Source organism: Sinohyriopsis cumingii, unplaced genomic scaffold, assembly GCF_028554795.1.
Source record: "Sinohyriopsis cumingii isolate HCF-2022 unplaced genomic scaffold, ASM2855479v2 utg001944l, whole genome shotgun sequence".
Taxonomy (NCBI): Eukaryota; Metazoa; Mollusca; class Bivalvia; order Unionida; family Unionidae; genus Sinohyriopsis; species Sinohyriopsis cumingii.
This window is the reverse complement of record NW_028316088.1, coordinates 213,623-234,581: the sequence shown is the minus strand read 5'-3', so window position 1 is coordinate 234,581 and position 20,959 is coordinate 213,623. Positions and strand designations below refer to the sequence as shown.

Below are 20,959 nucleotides of genomic sequence, written 5' to 3'. Positions count from 1 at the left end.
AACTGCAAACACATAACCAATAAATAAACCTCGTTGCTCCTAACAACGTGCTGTTGGCTATATCAAAAGATATGACGCAAAATTTGATTTCGCAGATATGATAAGTTTAATGACATTCGTCTTCTAAAATGACAAAGGTCACCAGAACATGACTCCTGAGATTGTTGTTTTTTGGAAAAGTCTGTTGCACTATAATCCATTTAAGCTTGATCGCCTATAACCATGTTTGCTTCACCCAGCGTTTTTATTGGGCGTTTCTCGGTCATTATCCTAACAGCTTGGTAAAGACAGCCAACACTTTTATGTAATTTGATGTATTGCTGTAACATGAACAAATTGTGCAGTTGCGAGAACCACTTTAAGAGGGGTCAGCAAGGCGCCATACTTTTAAATTAGACGCAGTTTGGCCTCAATTGCGTTTTCAGATCGGTATTCGTACTAGAAGAAATCTTTTTTTTATATACACTAATACATTTTCAAAGTTTAATTTACGCATGCTGTGCATATCCAAAAGAGTGTAATTGGTTTGAGATAAATTTTCAACAAAAAAAAACCTTGTGAAATTACATTTTTTTCTTGTTCACAATGCCTGTCTTTAATTAAATTAAGTTATCTGGATAATCTTCTAAAGTAAAGAAATCATCTAGCAGATTTTTTAAAGGGGACTGGTCTTCTCATGATAGTGAATCTTTGAGCAGACTTTACAAAGGGGACTGGTCTTCTCACAGTAATAGTGCTTTCAGAAATTAATGTGTACATATATATTGTTTGATATTGATAACGCATTCCTTGATGTTATTTTGTTTTTTCATTTCTGTGGGAAAGCTTTAGTTTTCCGAGGTGTGTCCCTTAAAAAGATTATATACTTTTCTTTTCTGAAATGTTGTGATAGAACATATTCTTTAATTTACGTGAACAAATTTCAGCATTTCAACCAAGTAAGTACATGTATAACTTTCATCAGTCCAATAATAGAAAGGGTAAGTAATTAGAAAAGAGTACAAATTATTTACTTTTTTTTATTGCTATTTAAGTTATTTTCTGGTAACTGTGTAATTTCTTAAGCACACGGTAAAAATCGCTTATGAAATACTCTCGTTGGCTTTAAAAACATATTATTTAATTAGCTGTAATTTCAGAGTTCATAGGAGGAAATCAGCAACTTTATTTAAATGTATCTCGATAAGCAGATGGTATGAGCAGGATGAACAAATAAATAGAACGGGGAGAAATATACGAGATAATAAATTAAGCAAATAGGCCGGGAACTGTGTTAATAAACTAATTTACGTTTTAGGCACAGACTGAAACAAAAAAAAATTTCACCAAAAAAGGTACTAAAGAGAAAATCAGGGTACATGGTGCCATTCATTTCAACCCATTAATGTGATTCTTCACCAAACAGGATTTTGCCCTAATTTAGCTTCTGTGTTTATACGATACTCCGCGTGTCAGTCCGAACCATGTTTTCTTGGAAAAGGGATTTTAGACAAATCCGAAAGACTAGTTTTCTACTTATTTCAATTTTGATAAAGAGTGTGAAAAGTGTTCCCCGATTATATGCGTGATGTTTTTATAATCGGAAATTTACGCATGAACAATTGTTGTTAATGGTAGTGTTTTAATTGATAAAGTTACCAGCCTGTGGATGACTTTCTTAAAAAAGATTTTAGGTTCATTTTGGTGTTTTTAATTCTATGTAATCGGATATAAGTGATACATATGCCCAAATTTCTTACTGGATTCTGTCTTATAGTGTAACCCTTCACCGATATCAGCCAAAGTGCATGTACACATATTTGGTGACGAGCCTGAAGATCGTAAATGTCAAACCTTTAATTTGGTTTCGAGGCTTCCGAAACCAAACTTCTCAAGTTCCGGATTGTTTTTTTTTTTTTTCCCTTCAAAACAGGTCATTTTTATTTGGGATTGCGAGCTACAAGCAAGACTTACTTACCTCTGAAATCGAAGAGCTTTATAACGTGCAAAACTACGTACCTCCAAATATGAAGATTTGACAACGGGAGTTTTCCAATAAGCACTGGCTATTTTGCGCTTTTCAAAAACATATTGACGCACATTTTTTTTCTCAAAAGAATTAGTTTAAAATACTTCCAAGAAGAATTGTAATAGACTGACTTAGTAAATCATGAAAATTACAAAGTAATTTGGTCACGTGTTTGGAACTAATAAGATGCTCTTAATATAAAGAGGTGACCTCGGAGGTGGTCGGTGTAAGGATAATATCCAAAACTGGATAGTAAATTGCCAGATAGCAGAGTCGCTCATTTAGCGAGTCTTGCGTAGAGTGATTCGCAACTTCGAGCTCAATCCTACAGAACATACATCAAATGTACGCAGAAAGATTACCATGCGAAACACCTCAAATGTTTACGAAATAGCGACCTTTGTAACTTTTCGGTCAGTCTTACAGTAAAACCAATTGTAGAAATAGACAAGGTGGTTTGAATAGATTGGGATGGGGTTTTTTGCGGAGATAATTCCGGCGAACAAAATCTATGGAATTTTCTGTAAATTACTGGGCCATCGATATGCATCAGAGACATATTTGGTCTCGCATAAATAGCCTTGAGTATTTCGAATGGATTTTGAGGTTCAGTCTCAGCTACCCAAAAATGACGTACCAAAGTCCATGATGATTAACCTAACACATCAAAAAACACAACTTATATTATCTTCAGCCCTGATGGCCACGAGACAGTCAAAAAGGCATTGATAGTATATAGTGTATATTCGAGTATAAATCAGTGTGTGTGTGTGTGGTTTAGATTTTGAACGTAGCTTTATCAATTTTAAGCAGTATAAATCAGATCGTATAGCAAGCAGCAGATGCGCAGGTCTACCATCACACAACGCTTTGACTGACCTGAATCCATGTGCACCCGCACATAGGGGCACTTCCCACCCCCCACCCCACCCCCCGATTCCATCTTTAAACATAGCATATAATAGCTGACCACTACATGTTTGCACCCTCCCCCCTCCATAATTATGCGGGCTTCCTTGCCTGGATCTATGCAGTTTGTTGGACTAATTGGTAGAATAAACAACATAGACCCGTACATGCCAACGCATTATGCGTCGGCAGATCATTGTTTATGGTGCTGAAGTTAGATGAAACATGAACTAATGTATTTACGGTATTTATTGAGGAAGATTTGAGAACGATTTGGCATGTATTGTTATGAAAAAAGTAGTTGCCTATGTGTGGGAATAAAGTCTAGTATTTCTGGTGCAAACATAGCTTGATGAAACTTATTTTACTTTATGCGAGATATTTTAAAGAAAAACACGAAATGGCGTTACGATTTCAAATATATCAAATATAATAACCTTTTCTACGTCAGGCGATCCCATGAAGTGAAACTAAGATTTTTGTAGTAACACTGCGCAATTACGAGAACGATTTTGTAATTCTTCCAGTTGTTAAAGATTTTTAAAAATCTTCACATGGATAAAAACCATATGTTTGAGAGGGTTTTATTCTGAAATTTGTGCATTTGATATATTTCTTATTTTTTATACAACAGTGACCAAAGTTAGGTTCAGATTGGGACTTGAAACGTTTCTACTTATTCTAGACTGTAAGAAATAACATAGGTCTGTGCTATTATATAAGTTACATTAAAATATTACGTAAAAACGGATACTTTACTTGGCGGCCGTTTAACTGTATTTTGTCAGCTAATGTCGCAAGATGTACGCAGAAAAAGTTCATCCTATGAAACGTGCGTTGTAATCAAGTACCTGAATATTCCGTGCAAGGCATTTAATCCATAAAAATAAATACTGTAATTGCATCCAACAATACATTAGCAACCTTATCAGGCACTACTTTGTTGCATTGGCGATCACGTTTTTCTCATTTTGTTTTACATCTTTATCACTTTGCACGGTCTACAAAGAGCAACTGTTTCCAGATATTCATTATAAAGACTTCAACCTGGCTAATTCTTTGCATTGAGCCATTGTTTTCCCCTTCTTTAATTTGTTTATTTGCTTCTGCCAGATACTTTCTTTAACTATGCAAGTAAACCAAGAATACAGTTTGTGTAAATGTTCAAATCATATCGTTTTTAGTTTTCTTGAAATGAACGTTTTCTATCCAATTAGGTGGGTACAATAACATCTGTGACTACGGTAGCAAGGGGCGCATTATGATAACAAAGGCATCAGAGAGCTAACAGCGGTTTAGGCTCATTATCCCACACTTTTTTCATGAACTAGCTTTCTCTGTGAAGCCGTTAAAAATGACGCAAGGTGGGATCAGCGGAACAGAGCCTCTGTGACCCAGAGGATTTTGGTAAAATCCTTCCTATGTAAACTTTGTCGTCTGCAAGCTGTTGGATAGAGAAAGGTAGAGGACAGCTCGAAGCGTGCTACGGTTTTATAAATTCGTTCAGGTGCCTGTAATGTACAGAAAGTTTGATTTCATCGGATCATTCTCACCTGTCAAAGGTCATTACTCTAAAATATTGTTTAAGTGGATCGCATCTGTTTTCGCCAAGCATTTATCACAGCATTTCGTTCTGGACTACATGTTTTCATTATGTACAGAGAGATGGAGGTGCTTCAATATGGTAAATGTTGACTAACTTTTAAAAGAGTAGAAACGATGAATATTTTGATAAAACATTGTTTACTAGTTTCTGAAACAGTGTCGGTTATTGTTATTGCAAAGTACAGATCGCTTACTGACTGAGCTTACAGTAGTAACGCCTATTTCATAGTATCTCACAAACAAGAGAAAAGTCGATGTCATAGCACAGTAAATCAAATTAAAAAAAAATTATCTTGCAGAAATTTTCGTTCAAGTTATTATACGAATCAAGGACCGAAATGATGGATATTTTAACGTTTGAAACAATTATAATTATCGAGGTGTCTTTCAGTTCATTTTCACGATACCTACATTTGGAAACATAATTGAACAAGTCAACACTATCAGCGTTTGTGTTTACTGATATGATATCAGAACAAAGTCACTTCGCTTAACCACATAAATGTATTTGGGATAAAAGAAACTTGTCACATTTAATTTCGTATTGCAAATCTATTGAAAAATACATTTTAATCTTAAGATGATCCACACACTATCTAATGTTAAAAGAACACTTTGTGTATTTACATTTGAATTCCACGTACATGCTGTGATTAGGGTTTGAAGACAGAAACTCCAGTAATAGTGTACATAAACATGAACGTTCAATCAATCTTATTTTTATTTTTTATTTAGGCAATCAGTAATTCAGGAAGATATTGGTTTTGGTGAACGGAAGGTTTCCTTTCCAGAGTAGACTACAAATGTGTTAAATGGATATATGGATACAGATGCACTCTATATTCAAGTGATCTACTTACTCCGTTTCAATAATTTTCACTGAAGGCATTGATTGTGGTGAGTCTATTTTCATTCATTTATCTTAAAGTTAAAAAATTTCATACTTTTTTGCAAGCCACCTTTTAATTTTAAAGACAAACGATTGTTTCAAATATGAAGCGATAACAAAAACTGAGAATGAAATTTTCGCGGGCCATCTTCGTGTGCATACCAAAGAGTTTAAGACGGATTATGAGAGTTCTTTCCTTTTTTTTAACCAAGAGTGTCACTTTTGATCTGTACATTTGTTTGCCGGAACACGAGGGAAGCGTTTTGAGCCCGAGGATTTAAACTTTTTCTCGCGGAACACACCCCAAATTATGTATAATCTTTGCCGGATCAGGTCAAGTGCTGGAGGGAGGAGGTTTTCCACAATTTCAAAAGGACCCTGACGTTCCTCGAACGGGCACCAAAGCAAAATACTGTCTCTATTTACTCATAGTGTGCATTATACCCAATAAACGTGCGTAAGAATAAACCGATGGTCAAATTTCAAGTGACAAATGACTGTACGTTTGTGTGTGTACATTTTTTTTTTTTTAAAGCGGGGTTAGGGTGAGGAAACACGGGCCCCCAACCCTACCTCCGATCCGGTTCTGATAATATTTTGTTTGCAAAATGATCATTTACCGAGAGCAGGTATCATATATCAAATAAGGATAACAGAAGTTTTTGCAGCAAAGCAATACGTGCCATTACTTTTGCTAGCGGTTGGCTGGGGGTGGGGAACAATCATAAAAAACTGGACTCATGCACGACGACAGCATTTATGTACCTTCTGTACTCGCTTATAAGACAAGTCAAATGGTAAACTTTACAGGCCCAGATCTGCCGTCACAAAATGCGCCGGGAGATCTGGGTCTGTGCATTTTGTTAGGAGTAATCAGTAGAACAAACAACATGGACCGTGAACATGGACCGTGATTTGCATGCGCTTTATATCTACGGCAGATCAGGAACACTGTTCTGTGTAGTTTGACTGGACTTAGTATATACGGTACGTCTTTCAATTTACAATTATTAGTTACGGTGTAGTCATCTTGTGTCATATATATTCAGTATATCCCCTAGGGGTGCAAGACTGAGTGAAAAATCTCCATGGTGTCAGAACTAGGGGTAAAACTGAGTAAAAAAAACAAACTCTGGTAACACAAATGGGGTCAAATCGAAAATTTGGGGGTCTCTGAAGCACAAATGAGGGTAAAGGCAAACATTGTTATATATATATATATGTTTGTGTGTGTGTGTGTGTCCCGTAATAGTGTATGGAGCAATGTTTGATACATCATTAATCACTGTAACCAACAGTAAAGAACAAGTTATGGGAACTTGAAGACTTGCTTACCAACAATATATATTTACATCATTGATGTATTTAACTGCAATTGGAGTAGTTGAGTGTGGTTGATATGTTGGAAGCTAGCCCCATTTTGTAGATATTGTTGTTAAGAGTTGGCATTAGAAATATATACGTTTCTGATGGTCGTGCTATTTGTTTGGTCCTTTGACTATTTTATTGTCTTCAATATAATTCCATATATTATCTTGCAAAGAAATAATGTCAAAACTTCATTATATATGTAATTATTGATTTAAACTAGATACGAACAAATAGAATGTAGAACGAATCATGTATAAAATGTATGCGAATCACATGTGAGTACTTTTTTCTTTTAACATTGTAATGTGAATTTGTTCTCTCTCTCTCTCTCACACCCACACACCCACACCTACACACGCGCGCGCGCGCGCACAAAATGTAAATATGTGCTAACTAAAATGAAGAGAAATTGCACTTAAATGTCAGAAATGAATAAAGATTTCAACAAATATCATTTGAGGCTCTCCGATTATATGACTTGTTCATGCCTCTTAGTTTCCAGGCGTGCAACCCCCCCCCCCTCCACGAGCCTCTATTGCAGCTCTGTTCCCCTTCAGTTTTAGTTGTAGTCATGGTGCATCCAGGTGTTTTTCATTTTCAGTGCGTTGAACTAGAAAAAGCAAGTTGTACTTGACGAGAAAAATATTAACTATTTTATGGGTAAATTAGACTGGGTCTTTCCATTCGAAACGGATGCCCAATTTAATATGGTGTAACTTGTGTGTTGAACAGGACCATATCTACATTAACTTTGCCGAAAAAATGCTGCAAATCTTATACGATACCGGGGTACGGGATAGATGGATTTTGGCAAATTTATATATAACCCCCAATACACATACATGTATCGCTACTATCACCATAGATATAGCAAAGGCATACAAAGCAAAAACAGTTTTCAAATAGTTTCATTCAACGCGTATATTATGGCTGATATAATCATTTCCGTCAATTTAGTCAACTAACGCGTATAGCATGAACTATTATTTTGCGCTAAAAGAGGCATGTGACCTTTTTTTATGGACACTATACTAATTTGATATACTTATAGAAACGAGTCAATCAAGATATTCTTTCAGTGACTAGTACAAAATTCAGGTCACAAAGTCGATTGTCGGGAGATAAGTATGCCCCAGTGTTCCTGGTAATGTGATTTAAGTAATCGTCTTTGCAACTTTTGAGTGAGCGTTGGTAAATGCACTTTATATATATATATATATATATATATATATATATATATATATATATATATATATATATATATATATATATATATATATATATAACCTCTTCCACGTAACATTTAAAATGGTTTGAAACAGGCGGTTTTCCGCGCCATTACATGCAAACAAAATACACATGATATACCTGTATGTATTGGCGTGAAGATCTTCGTTTTGATTCTAATAATAGACAGCAGAATAAACAATTTTGTTTCAAATGTACAGTTGTACACCTTTTGTCTTGGTGTATGGGTTATTTTACATTTTCAAATCCAAACATCAATACTTCTTAAAGTATGATTTATTAATAGTTACTATTCTGCATGCTTAAAAGTGACCCCTTTTGCGAGAGGGGGAGGGGGAAGGGGAAGACAATCATCAGGATATTATTTTGCATGCTTAAAAGTGACCCTTTTGCGAGAGGGGGAGGGGGAGGGGAAGGAGAAGACAATCATCGGGATATTCAGCTGTTAAAAATTATGATACCACTGAGAGTAAGGGACTGCATATATTATTGAATTTTATGCAACAACGTAGGTATATAAGAAGAAAAAAGTATACAAGTAACATAGTCAGATTCGGTGCTTAGATAATAACTTTAAAATATCTATCCCATCAATTAGAAAATATATCCTTATATTGTAGAAGAGTCGTAGATGGTAAGGATCCCTATAGGATGTCATACCTTTGCAGAGCTCATTGCACGTCAGTGCATTGCTGTTGTTGCTGCTGGTGGTATTATTCTTGAAGAATACTGTTCTTGCTCGCTTCTAGGTTTGGTTCAACTACAAACTGCACAGACCCAGATCTGCCGTAGCACAATGCACCGTCAGATCTGGGTCTGTGTAGTTTGTCAGGAGTAATCAGTAGGACAAACAAACCTGACCCTGATCTGAAGGCGCATTATGCTACTGTAGATCAGGATATTTTATTGTTTGCCGTTTGACTCGTCTTATAAGCGAGCATATCCGGTAACATCAGTGTGGCATCCTAAAATAAAAGTATAAAAACAACGAGATGACAAAATATTTATAAAAGTATAAACTTCACACGTTATTTTCCCCAATAAAAAATATGGACTAGTGAGGGGACATTGGATAACTGATACAAACCTTTTCTTGCTAATTGTTGATGTTGAAGTGGTATTTTACGACACAGCCGGACAAGTAGGCTATTGGGTGCCGAGGCACTTTGAATAAGCTGCCTTGCTCAAGGATACACCACGGTAGCTGTATGGGCCAGTGGTAGAACTCAGATCCGCACCAGTTTGATCGCGTGTCCCGCATGCTAACCACTGAGTCAGTGCGGCCCTTTTCATTTTCTTGCTAAACTGGTGTAGCAACTCGAAAGATATGTTCCGCCTCTCTAAAGACAAACATAAATTTTACCATGTATTTGTCGAGTATGGTCATTTTCATTGCAAAGAGATTTAAGAATACTTTTAAATAATGTATTAGAAGATGTATTCTTAGGGTCAGATCAATTTATTCAGTTCAAAAGTAGTAGGTTCGAGACCTTAAATTTTGTCAAAGCTTTCGTCGGTCAGTGGAGAGATAATTAATCAGACTGATAAACGACGTGCTTCCAAAGTTACTTGGCTCGGTCAGCTATCGCGTTGTGTCCTTTGGCAAGGTATTTTACTCCAGTTGCCTCGGCACTAAATAATCTACTTGTGATAATGTGCCGTAAAGTTCCAAACCAACTCAAACCAATCCAAAGTCACTTGTTGCTACTCTTTAACTAAATCGCTCCTAAAAATGCGAAGTTTGACAATATTTCGGAAAATAACCGTTTCTCCATTCTTTGCCAGCGTTTAATTTAAGAAACAGCATTCGCCCCATTCCAACAAAATGGAACCCAGAAAAGATAATCGCGGAAGTCTAATGTATCAATATAAAAACGAATTATGCACGAATGCAATTATATCTAATTGGCGAAAGACAAAACGAGGGCTGACTGACTGATTGAGTGAATGAATGAATGAATGAATGAATGAATGAATGATGCTTCGATATATAGGAGGAAGATGAAGAACTTATATCTAGACGATTCCTAACGCATACAGTCTCGGCACAGCACGCCTCCCGTAAAGTATAATCTTTTTCATATTTGCTTCGTTGAAGAAGAACACACCATGGCTGTCTGTTACATAAATTACTTGAGAACACACTATGTCTATCTGTTATATCGATTAGTTTTATCTTGTTTCTTGGCGAATGTCTGTTACAAAAGCTACTGTCTGAATATGCATAACATGTCATTTTGGAACGTATGTTATGAAAATCAGCCGTACCCACAAAGAGCGACTTCGAGCTTTGCTTCAATAGATACAGTTTGGACAAATTGTACAACCAGGCTGTCATTTGTAACGCTAATTCAGAAAAAGAAATTACCAATCTCGCCCCGGGAGCCAGAGGTCTTGGGGCGCCAAAACTCATTTGGACCATCATCGTCGCCCCGGGCATCATTTACGCTTAGTACGCCACTGGATAAAGCTTCTGCGATTACCGATGGATCTCCTTTTAGTGTCGTTATTGTGAATATACTCCTTTTACAATATCGTATTAAAGTTGTAACCGTGCCGGAAACGTATTGAATAAGAATACGAAGCTAAAGGTGTTAAACCACTGTCTGCTAGCAGTACAACGCAGAGAACACATTAACACATATAACGGTGTTCTCATATATTTGAAAGATTGTTCTCATATATTAAAATTTAACAAACTTGAAACGATCACCTTTTTCCTGTAAATGTGTTTGCCGACATACGTATTCTATGTTGCATAGGTTTTGCAACCATCATGACCACCACCACCAACAGTCACTTTATTTTATCGAATGTATTTTTTATTAATTATTTTATATTTATTTAATTAAGGTGTAATTTTATTGCAATAATGAGATGCTGTTACACCATATATTCATACGTCATTCGACTGCTCCGGTGGCCTAGTGGTTAGAGCGTCTTCCTCGGATGCGGGAGGTCGTGGGTTTGATCCCCGGCCGAGTCATACCGAAGACTTACAAAAATGTTACTAGCAGCTACCTTGCTTAGCGCTCATCATTAAGAGGTTAGTGTTAGGACTGGTCGGCCTGGTGTCAGGATAATGTGACCGGCATAATGCCCCGGTGCTAGACATCACTATAAACTGCCACACTGCAGATATCGTAGCGATATGACTAAAAAATTGTTAAAGTTACGATACAGATCCAAATCTCTCTCTCTCTCTCTCTCTCTCTCTCTCTCTCTCTCACACACACACACAACACACACACACACAAATCTACGTCAGTCAGTCAAGCGGTGGGCCCGTCCATATTTGAATCCATACAAAACATTTCCGGTCACAATAATGACGACGATGATTCTGCATTATTTGAGTCAATCACTTTCATTTAGCGAAAATTTTATTTCAAAAACCTAAATACTAAACACTCGAACCCACACGGACAGATGTGAGATGTCAGTGATCTGTAAAGGCGAGCGCCTTGGACCACTTGGCCCTGCGCTAATCAGGCAAAGTGCCAATGAATGTTACAGTGAAGAAATAATTTAGGTTGATTACCTAATAAAATTATCGACCATTAAAGGTCATTATAAGTAATTTATTTGATGCACTCCAACTGGCTTTGCACGTTTGATTTGATAATGTATGTCAGGCTCGATCGAGTTGTTTTCTTTGTGGATAGGAATCAAGCATGCAAATTAGAATTTAGAATGTGTATATCAGTTGACCCTTTTCGATTATTACTATTCTCCATTCACTCGAATGGCTTCGAATCAGTTTAGAAAAAAGAAGTCATATTCTATAAAACATATTAAAAAGTTTAATTTTGATTATATTTACGTTTAAAATCCTAATTACGTCCTGCTTCCTAAAATATTGTCATTAGAACTTAAAAACTAATGACGTCCTACTCCATTAAGCAATCCTAAAGTATTGTTATAAGAACGTCAAAGCTAATGACGTCATATCCGGATGCCTCATCGGGCAGATCTAGAGTAAATCAATATAGTTTCAAACTTTATCCAAACGAAACTATTGTATTTGTTTGATATAACGGATACCACCTTTTTATGATTGTATAAGCATTAATATGCAGAAGATACTTGGTTTGTAGAGTTTAGACTATAACGTAACAAGACATCAAATGAACGTACATGGAAAACTAGGTCATTTTTTCCTCACTATTGAATCATATTTCAAAGTTATTGGTTTGATTACAAATGTAAATGTTTTGAAAGACAATTATATAAATGCACGTGAAGGTCATAGAAATTTGAAGGTCATGCACATGGTTGTCAGTTATTAAAAAATGCTGCATTTTATTGGCATACAGAATGATTATGACGTGGCTTGCATTATTATGGGTATTTGTAAAAAGAGTATGGTATAGCCTTACAGGTATAAACAATACTGCTTACACAAATCAAGAAGTTTATGCAGTGAGATAGCTCGTCTGTCAGACTAAAAGAGTACAATATCTCGTACTATCAGACTGAAACAGTACAATAGCTCGTTCTGTCAGACTGAATGCCAGTTTGTAATATACAAATATCTAACAAGTATATTCAAGCATACAAACTTTATGCTGACGTAGATGTTAAATTGTTTCCATGATATCGTTATTCAGACTTTGTTCTACCAGATGCAAAGTTTCTTCTCAAGGCTGATGATTTTTATTTATGCAATGATTTTGTTCGGTTTATATCTTCCACCTACATCCGTGTATTTATGTTTATGGTGCCGATAACGCCAGTTTGAGCGGAAATAATAAATGCATGAGTAAGATATCCACAGAACCCGGCGTTTCGCCTGCGTCCGTACACCTGTCAGTAAAAGTCCTGTATCTGGCAATTAAGTTTCAAACAAAACTTTAATAATGTGATCATAATGCTTAAGTAGGCGAGTGAGGCAAGATCAAGACAGACAGGACATGCGTGACAGGTAGGACATAGAATACAGGTAAGGCAGTGAATACAGAAAAAACACAAGACAGGTGTGGCAGGCATGATAGGTAAGACGGACAAGAAAGTCGAGACAGGTAAGACAGGCAAGACAGAAAGACCGAAGACGGGTAAGACGGAGAAGACATGTAAGATAGATAAGACAGGTAAGACAGATCAGACAGGATCTCATCGCATATCAACGCATACATTTATACCTTTAGTAACATTACCCTTAATTTTCAACCGAATTCAACCGAATATATCAAATGATGTAGAAATATATTTGACTTTTAAAGAATTTAACAGAATATATTGATTTTATTTACAAAAGATTAACCAAACGCTCTGTTTAAGCTACTTAAACAGGCGAGTGAAGTAAAACAGGAACTGCTAGCACAAACTTTAGATCGACGGTAATATTATCCTAAAAGCTTTAGCTGAATGCAGCCTCTGATGATGTAACTTTCAACAACTTTGTCAGGAGACGATGGTGATATGTGATCTCCCCTACTCCGGTATGGTTTTTGGTTATCGTTATCTAGGAATGATCGACCACGTTGTTATTGCCCGAATCGAGTAAACGATACAATAACATGTGAAATTAAGTGATGGAGTAACAGAGATCTGAGCAGAGATATAGAATATAACAACATGAGCCCCCGTATGTACAATATAACAATCAATTACATAAAAAGTGAAATCGAACATGACATTTAAATGATTCACTTTCTCGTAGAAATAACGTTACAAAATTTACGCGAAATTCAATTAACCATTCTGTTACACCTATATAACAAATTTAATTATATAATTAAGTGAGTAATCGAACTCATATTCTCGGCATATCAGCATCACTTGGTGCCTCTGGTCTATTCCAAATCACTGTTAATAATAGGTCTGTGTTTCCTTATTTCTTTGCCCCCCCCCCCCATTGCCCGTTCGGATCCACAGTACAGTCACAAATGGAGTTATATTTTCCTTCATATACCGAACCTAAATATGTGTTAGGTTTTTCTTCTCCTTGGATCATCCCATATTCCCACTCTATTCTCACTAGATATCGTCTTTTGAAATTCAACAGAGTTAACTATTACCATTTTGCAACATAAAACATACTTACAACCCTATTAACGTGAATTTGTGTCTTTTTTAGCGGCTACTCGCTTCCTACTGGGATATAACATTATTAGCCCTCTAAGATAAACCATTGCACTCTACTGTGTCTATAAATTGCTAGCTTAACTATGCCTGTCGACACAGTCCCTAAAGCTGACATCCTTGATTCTCGGTTGAAAGGAATTCACAACGTAATTACACAACGACCTAATGGACTTCATCCCTTGTCCCAACTACGTTACCTTGCTAATTAGAGATTAATTGACATACATTTACAAACATAAATTCTCAGCATACATTATGCAAAACATGAAATCTTTATGATACGTGATTTCTATTACATACAAAACGACATTCATTCATGTAATGCACGAGTCATATAACATTTGAGACAAAATGCATGAAAGCGATTAACTTCTGAACTCAAGGAAAAATGATATATGAATTTAAAATGAATAAATTAAACTAATAATTACAAACTTACATCAATAAACATATACTGTATTTAACTGAGACTAACCTTGTGCTTTATATTATAAAAACCTGTACATAACAAATGTGAGGGATTACGTTGTATTTTGCTGTATACTGATTTTATAAATAAAACTCCTAAAGCAAAAGACGTAGATACATTGAACATTACATGATCAACCTGACCAGGCGTGACTAGGGTATATTTGTCAACCAGTTTTCATAAACTTGTTATCCGTCTTCAATGTAGCGTTCAGTAGCTTCTTACGTCAGTTTTTCTTTTTAAAAGGCCCTTTTAAGCTTAAAATCTACCATGTTTAAAAACGTTAATTCTTTTAGTGCAGTTATTTGTCCATTGTATTGGTCTATTTACTAATCAATAAGATTTTTATCTCCTTCTTTACTTTTTCTCCACCATTTTATCTCTTTTCTCTGCTTCAGCAGCCTGATATTAAAGTTCTATTTATCGTGTTCAATTTACATTTTGTCCATAGGGATGCTCATTACGAGCATTCCTGCTTGCAAGCAAATGACAGCATCGTGTAACAAGGCTGGTGTGCAAATCACGATGAGTAATGATCCTAAAAGAATTGACAGTAAATCAAGAAAGAAAGCTTTCATCATAGAAGTTCCACTCAGTTTTGTTTTTCTTTCGAAAAATGAGCATTATTATTCCTGCATTCAATATCTGTGCCAGATTATTTGTTATTTTCCTAATCCCAATCTTTACATATTTCCGTGACGCTGTTCTACATCATTCGTTTATTGTCAACAAAGTGAAAATAATTTCATCAAATCACCTAGCTTTCGGTCAGAGAGGTAACGCGATAACTCGCTTTACTTTTGATTATTGGCGTTATTGCAACTCATCTATTATGTTTATTGGCTGGTACTATTGTTGCTTTCATTTCATCTAATGACCATCTACCTTTAATTTTTGTCAAGCACAGTACATGAAAAAATCTTCGTCGACGATTTTATTCGTATATCCTAACTGGCGTCACCTATGTTAAAATTATTCCACCCCATAATATAAATGTTACGCAAGCTGATAACTTGATATGATGACATGATATACTCCTACAATTTCTCAGATATGTTGCTTCATAAAGATTAGGAGGATGTTATGTTTAGGGGCTTAAACTTAAGTAACAAGACAAGGTAAACCCAACAAGCATTCAATTTTCCAAAACTAAATTTATTTAAATAAAAAATAAAATCAAACAAAGTGAAAGAATTAAAATAACTTAACGTGTACGAATTCCTTGACTATCCTAAACTGTACCACCCATTTCTCACGAATCCGAAAAATGTCAGAATGAAGGTCCATGTGTGTTTATTTGCTAACGTGCTAGCACCACTGAAGAATCACAGTTGTAAATCCAAATATCTTTAATTCAAGGCAATCCATTGAAAGTAGAAAATAACTGAAGTCTTTGAAGGTTTCACATAATCCGATAGAATTATTTAAATATTCAAGTCGATGAATAAGTTCACATAATCCAATAAGTACTGACTGTTTAAATTAGGTGTTTTCCCACATTGCTATTCCAGATAGCAATCATAAATAACCATCTCTTAAAAAGCTGGCCTAACTGAAAAATAGAATACGTGTTTTTTTGTATTCTCATTATATAGTCTCTAAATGAGCACCAAATGAACAAGATCTGATTCACGAAAACATTCTCGAACAATTAAATCGTATTCGTGTTAAATAACTCTGTCATGTTCTGACCATCTCAAATTATTAAACTAGTCAACAATTGGAGTGTGCATTATAGCCCTACATGGCAAATGCACTCCTTGTTTCAGGTGATATTTACGTGACCTCCATTCAAAATAATGTGAGTCGTAATTGATCGAAATAGTTGTAGAATTGACCTAGATAATCGGCCTCGATTAATGAACGTGTTTTTACACTTATTGTACATGTGCGTTATTATAACTCAAGTCAGCCACTGAATTAAGGAATTTAAAATATAACTGTCATAAACCCAAATGACTTAAATAAACATTATATTATAATTTAATCGATGAAACAGATATCCGTGAGACATTTTTGATGAAAAGTTGGCGAGTCGCTTTTCTTTTCTCCAACCGATTTGGGTATACAGAAACCAAATATTTTGTTTGCAACGCTCTAATTTGATGTTTTAGGAACTAAATGGCTACCCACCCGTACAAAGTAATGGTCGCCATGCGAAACTTCAATCATCCATGTCTCCAGAAATTGGGATGGGGTGGGGTGGGGTGATAAAACCATGATCTTTGTATTAAATGCCATGTGTTTAGTGACTACAAACAGAATGAAAACACCAGAATTCGGCTACATTCAATATATTTTGGTGGAAACTGATATGAAGAACATTTCGTTTCTTCTGTGGGTTTTCCTATTGAGACTTCTGGGTCTTGGCCACCTGTCACCAGGCAGGACGTTATTTGAAGGGTAACCTGTGGTGAACAGGTTACACTTTTGATCATCATCGGCTAGAATGGCTTTTTGCCATTCCTTAGAGTGTCATTTATGTATGCAAGGGCGATCGGCACAGTGACCAACTCGTGCAGTTGTATCTTGTGTAGATCACATTCCTACCATCCTGGTCTGTGAGGTCACCAATGAAAAGTATGTCCATAATAAGGAAGATAGAGTTGTTGTTGTTGTTGTTGTTGTTGATGATGATGATGATGATGATGATTATTGTTATTATTATTATTATTATTATTATTATTATTATTATTATTATTTACCACGCTGTACAGGGAAGGGTTGGGAACACAAACCCATACAATTTGTATCATAGGTAATACCTAGCAGTCAGTTAGATCTCGATAAGAATCATTTGTACTCTTCCACTGCAAAATTAAAACAAATCAGAAAAGATAATCTGCTCCGCAGTGGATCTCGGTAAATACATGGCTAGGGCGTGTGGGTGGGGGAGGGTGGGGGTGGGTGGGTGGGTGGGAGTGTGTTTCGGTTTTTAACGTAGCCTTAACAATTTTTCAGTCACATCGCTACGATGTCTGCAGTATGGCAGTTTATAGTGATGTCTAGCACTGGGGCATCATGCCACAGACATGTAGCATGATGTCCCACCCAGTCACATTATCCTGACACCAGGCCGACCAGTCCTAACACTTACCTCTTAATGCTGAGCGCCAAGCGAGGCAGCTGTTATTACCATTTTTATAAGTCTTTGGTATGACTCTGCCGGAGATCGAACCCACGACCTCCCGCATCCGAGGCGGACGCTTTAACCATTAGGCTACCGGAGTGGTCATGGCTAGGGTAAAACAGGAGAATTCACTCAGCTGCGTCGTGTTTTCTCAGACTGTGAGGGTGAATGCTTGGTTTTGTGGGATTTAACGCCATTTTCAGCACATGATAGGTTATATATGGCAGACAGTATATTTTGGTGGAGGAAGAACCTGGGAATACCTAAATATAAAAAACGCACCGAGAAAAGAAGAAAACAAAAGCCACCATAACCCAGTTTTTGTATTCATGTCTTTACAAAGTTAAAAGGTATGTAAACTTTGTCCTCTGTAAAGTGTAGCATTAAAGAAGATGGAATCCAGTTTTAAGCATGCTCTGCTATAATAGCTTCGGAGACGTATATATAAAACGTGTATGTTATTCGCGTACTCTTGTCTGAACCAAGGCCAAAACTTACCACCTTCTGAACATCGTGCCCTCGTTCTTTGTAACATGTATTACAAATGTTTACTGGCGGATGTTTCGGTTAATATGAGAGAGATATATATATATATATATATATATATATATATATATATATATATATATATATATATATATATATATATATATATATATGTATATATATATATATATATATATATATATATATATATATATATATATATATATATATATATATATATATATATATATATATATATATATATATATATATGCAGTGGGAGTTGAATGCTTCAAAAATGTGGTACAGATATTTTGTTTTAAAAATCTTTGATTATGTGAAACATTACGAACTAGGTTTCTCGTCTGCGAATATTTAGATCTGGCTACTGGAATTTTTTTTACTTGATGACGATTCCGCTAGTTGACGCAGCACCTCACTGCTAGTGTAGACGCTGTTAATTAGATTTACGTAATTTTCTTCTGTTACACGGACTTCAAAACTTCTCTTGTTACTGTGGGAAACATTATAGAAGTATGGTTTATTTCAGATTATTAGCAGTATGGGGATAGAGGAGGTCAGGAAGAACATTTAGAATAATTACAGAATAGTGTTGACTGTGACGCAGTTTTTTTAAAACAATTTTTTGGGTAACTTTCTAGTGAGTTTTGTACAAATATTTACACCATTACACCAGGTTTATCCACGTGCAGACATTTGTAACAAGTTCCGATATAACTGATATCGCTGGTAATTGTGGTGCTGGTTGGCATCCGTTAGTCTCGAGAGATGATGGAAGTGAGCCGGTGAGAGATATCCCGGTTGGTGGTTGTACAACGTATGCTGTGGTTTGTAGCCCAACATGGGAGTGGCAGTCCTTACTGCACTTGAAGGTTGGGTCTGGTGTGTGTTGGAGCTGCTTCTTCTTCCTCTGAGATCGCTTTTCATCAGCTAGCAAGCATAGCTTGTCCTCGCCGGCTTTCAGATCAGAGCGTGTCGCCAGCTAGACGTGTATAGAGCAAGCTCTTCTAAAGTGTTGACATCGACGTCCTGCGCTTTCATGTCACGCTTGCAGACACCATTGAAGTGGAGATGTGACCGTCCGATCGATCTTTTGCCAGAGGCAAGTTTCGAATAAAGAAGGTCTTAAGGGATCCGTGCGTCATCCATCAGACGTACATGGCCCAGCCATCTGATGCGACGTTGGCGGAGGAGTGTGACCATACTGGGAATCTTGGCACGTTCAAGCACCTCGTTGCTTGTTACTCGATCGCTCCAGGTGATCCCGAGACTGTATCAGAGGCATAGCATTTGAGCTTGTAACTGTAGTACATGTATATCGCAAAAGCCGATGGGAAGTCATTTTTATAATACAATTATTTCAGGTTCTCCATTTATATGATCCACAACCTTCTCCATTGCATACCTATGACTTCGTACTTGTTTTAGGCAAAAGATTTTGTCGCAGTTTAACCAACATATCATTCTTAAGCTTGTACATAGGATGTCTGAGTGGTTAAACTTCAAGACGTTTGACTGGGTAAACTTCAAAACATTTGATTGGCTAAACTCTTCACGGCGTTTGGTTGGCTAAATTTCAAAAGACGTTTGATTGGCTAAACTTATGGTTTGACTTGTTCTCATTTAAATCAGATTTCGAGATTCTAAAAGTAAATTTAAATTAGAACTCATGTTCATGGGATAAAGTCCAGGCTTATCCCCAGTGGACATGATGGTTTTCTGTTTACATAATCTAGATCAGAATGTCACGTGTACTCTTCACGTGATGACTTGAGATCAATAGCAGTTAGTTGGTCACTGACATGTCACGAGTGTGATATGTAGGCATACTAGCCTGAATAAGAAGTCGATGCTCCACTTTGAAATATAATGTTGTTCAGACGGAGAATAATTTTTCTTTTACTGGTAAACGATCCCCCCACCCCCAACAGGACTATAAATGTTTCCTGGAATATATTAATGTAGTGCTCTCTATCTTCAAATAAAAATTTCATCTGCGACCAATTTTATTTTATTTTTCAATGGAGATATTGACAGTGGTGAGTGTATTTTCACTTTTTTTTCTTGTAAAAAAGGTACTTCATATAACTTTATTTATTACTTAGCTGATACCAGAATTTCAAAATATTTTGTTATCAACACACACACACACACACACACACACACGCACACACACACACACACACGCACACACACACACACACGCACACGCACACCCACACACACACGCACACACGCACACACGCACACACACACGCACACACGCACACACACACACATACACACATACACACACACACACACACACGCACGCACACACACACACACACGCACACACACACACACACACACATCTCGTGCTCACGAGTATATAGGGTTGAAGTTGATAAGTTCGATTCGGATATTGCGAAGAATGGTAGATAACAAATGTAATAACAAATTGCCTAAAAGTTTTTGGGTAATGAATAGAGACAGTACGATCCAACCACGTTTTTATGCAAGATACAGTCGCGTAATAATGGTATTTAATTTAGCGAATGTCGTTCACCATTGGAGTTAAGAGGTCATGATCAAATAGATCATAAATTCAAGAAGTATGCATCCCATTTGATATCGAAGACCACGGGTGTATTAAGTTGCAATGCGAATAGTCCATTGTGGTTGACACGTTGCAATTATGGCTGCTTTTTGTATATATGATTGTAACAGAGTTGTAATAAAACACTTTGAAATCTC

General features: G+C 36.4%; 1 protein-coding gene across 5 annotated transcripts in view; it reads left to right on the top strand.

Annotated features, from left to right (window-relative positions):
- LOC149771334 (protein madd-4-like) overlaps positions 1 to 20,959 on the top strand; it is a 243,736-nt gene that overhangs the window by 33,891 nt on the left and 188,886 nt on the right. For 2 of the 5 annotated variants that reach the window (XM_089948617.1, XM_089948609.1), the window contains exon 3: positions 5,258 to 5,419. The exons of 1 other annotated variant lie outside the window; for it this stretch is intronic. The gene's annotated coding sequence lies outside the window, so the exon portion shown is untranslated. Of the gene's footprint in view, positions 1 to 4,254; positions 4,602 to 5,257; positions 5,420 to 20,959 lie in introns of those variants that run through there. 2 more of the 5 variants (XM_089948611.1, XM_089948610.1) reach the window with 2 other exon arrangements.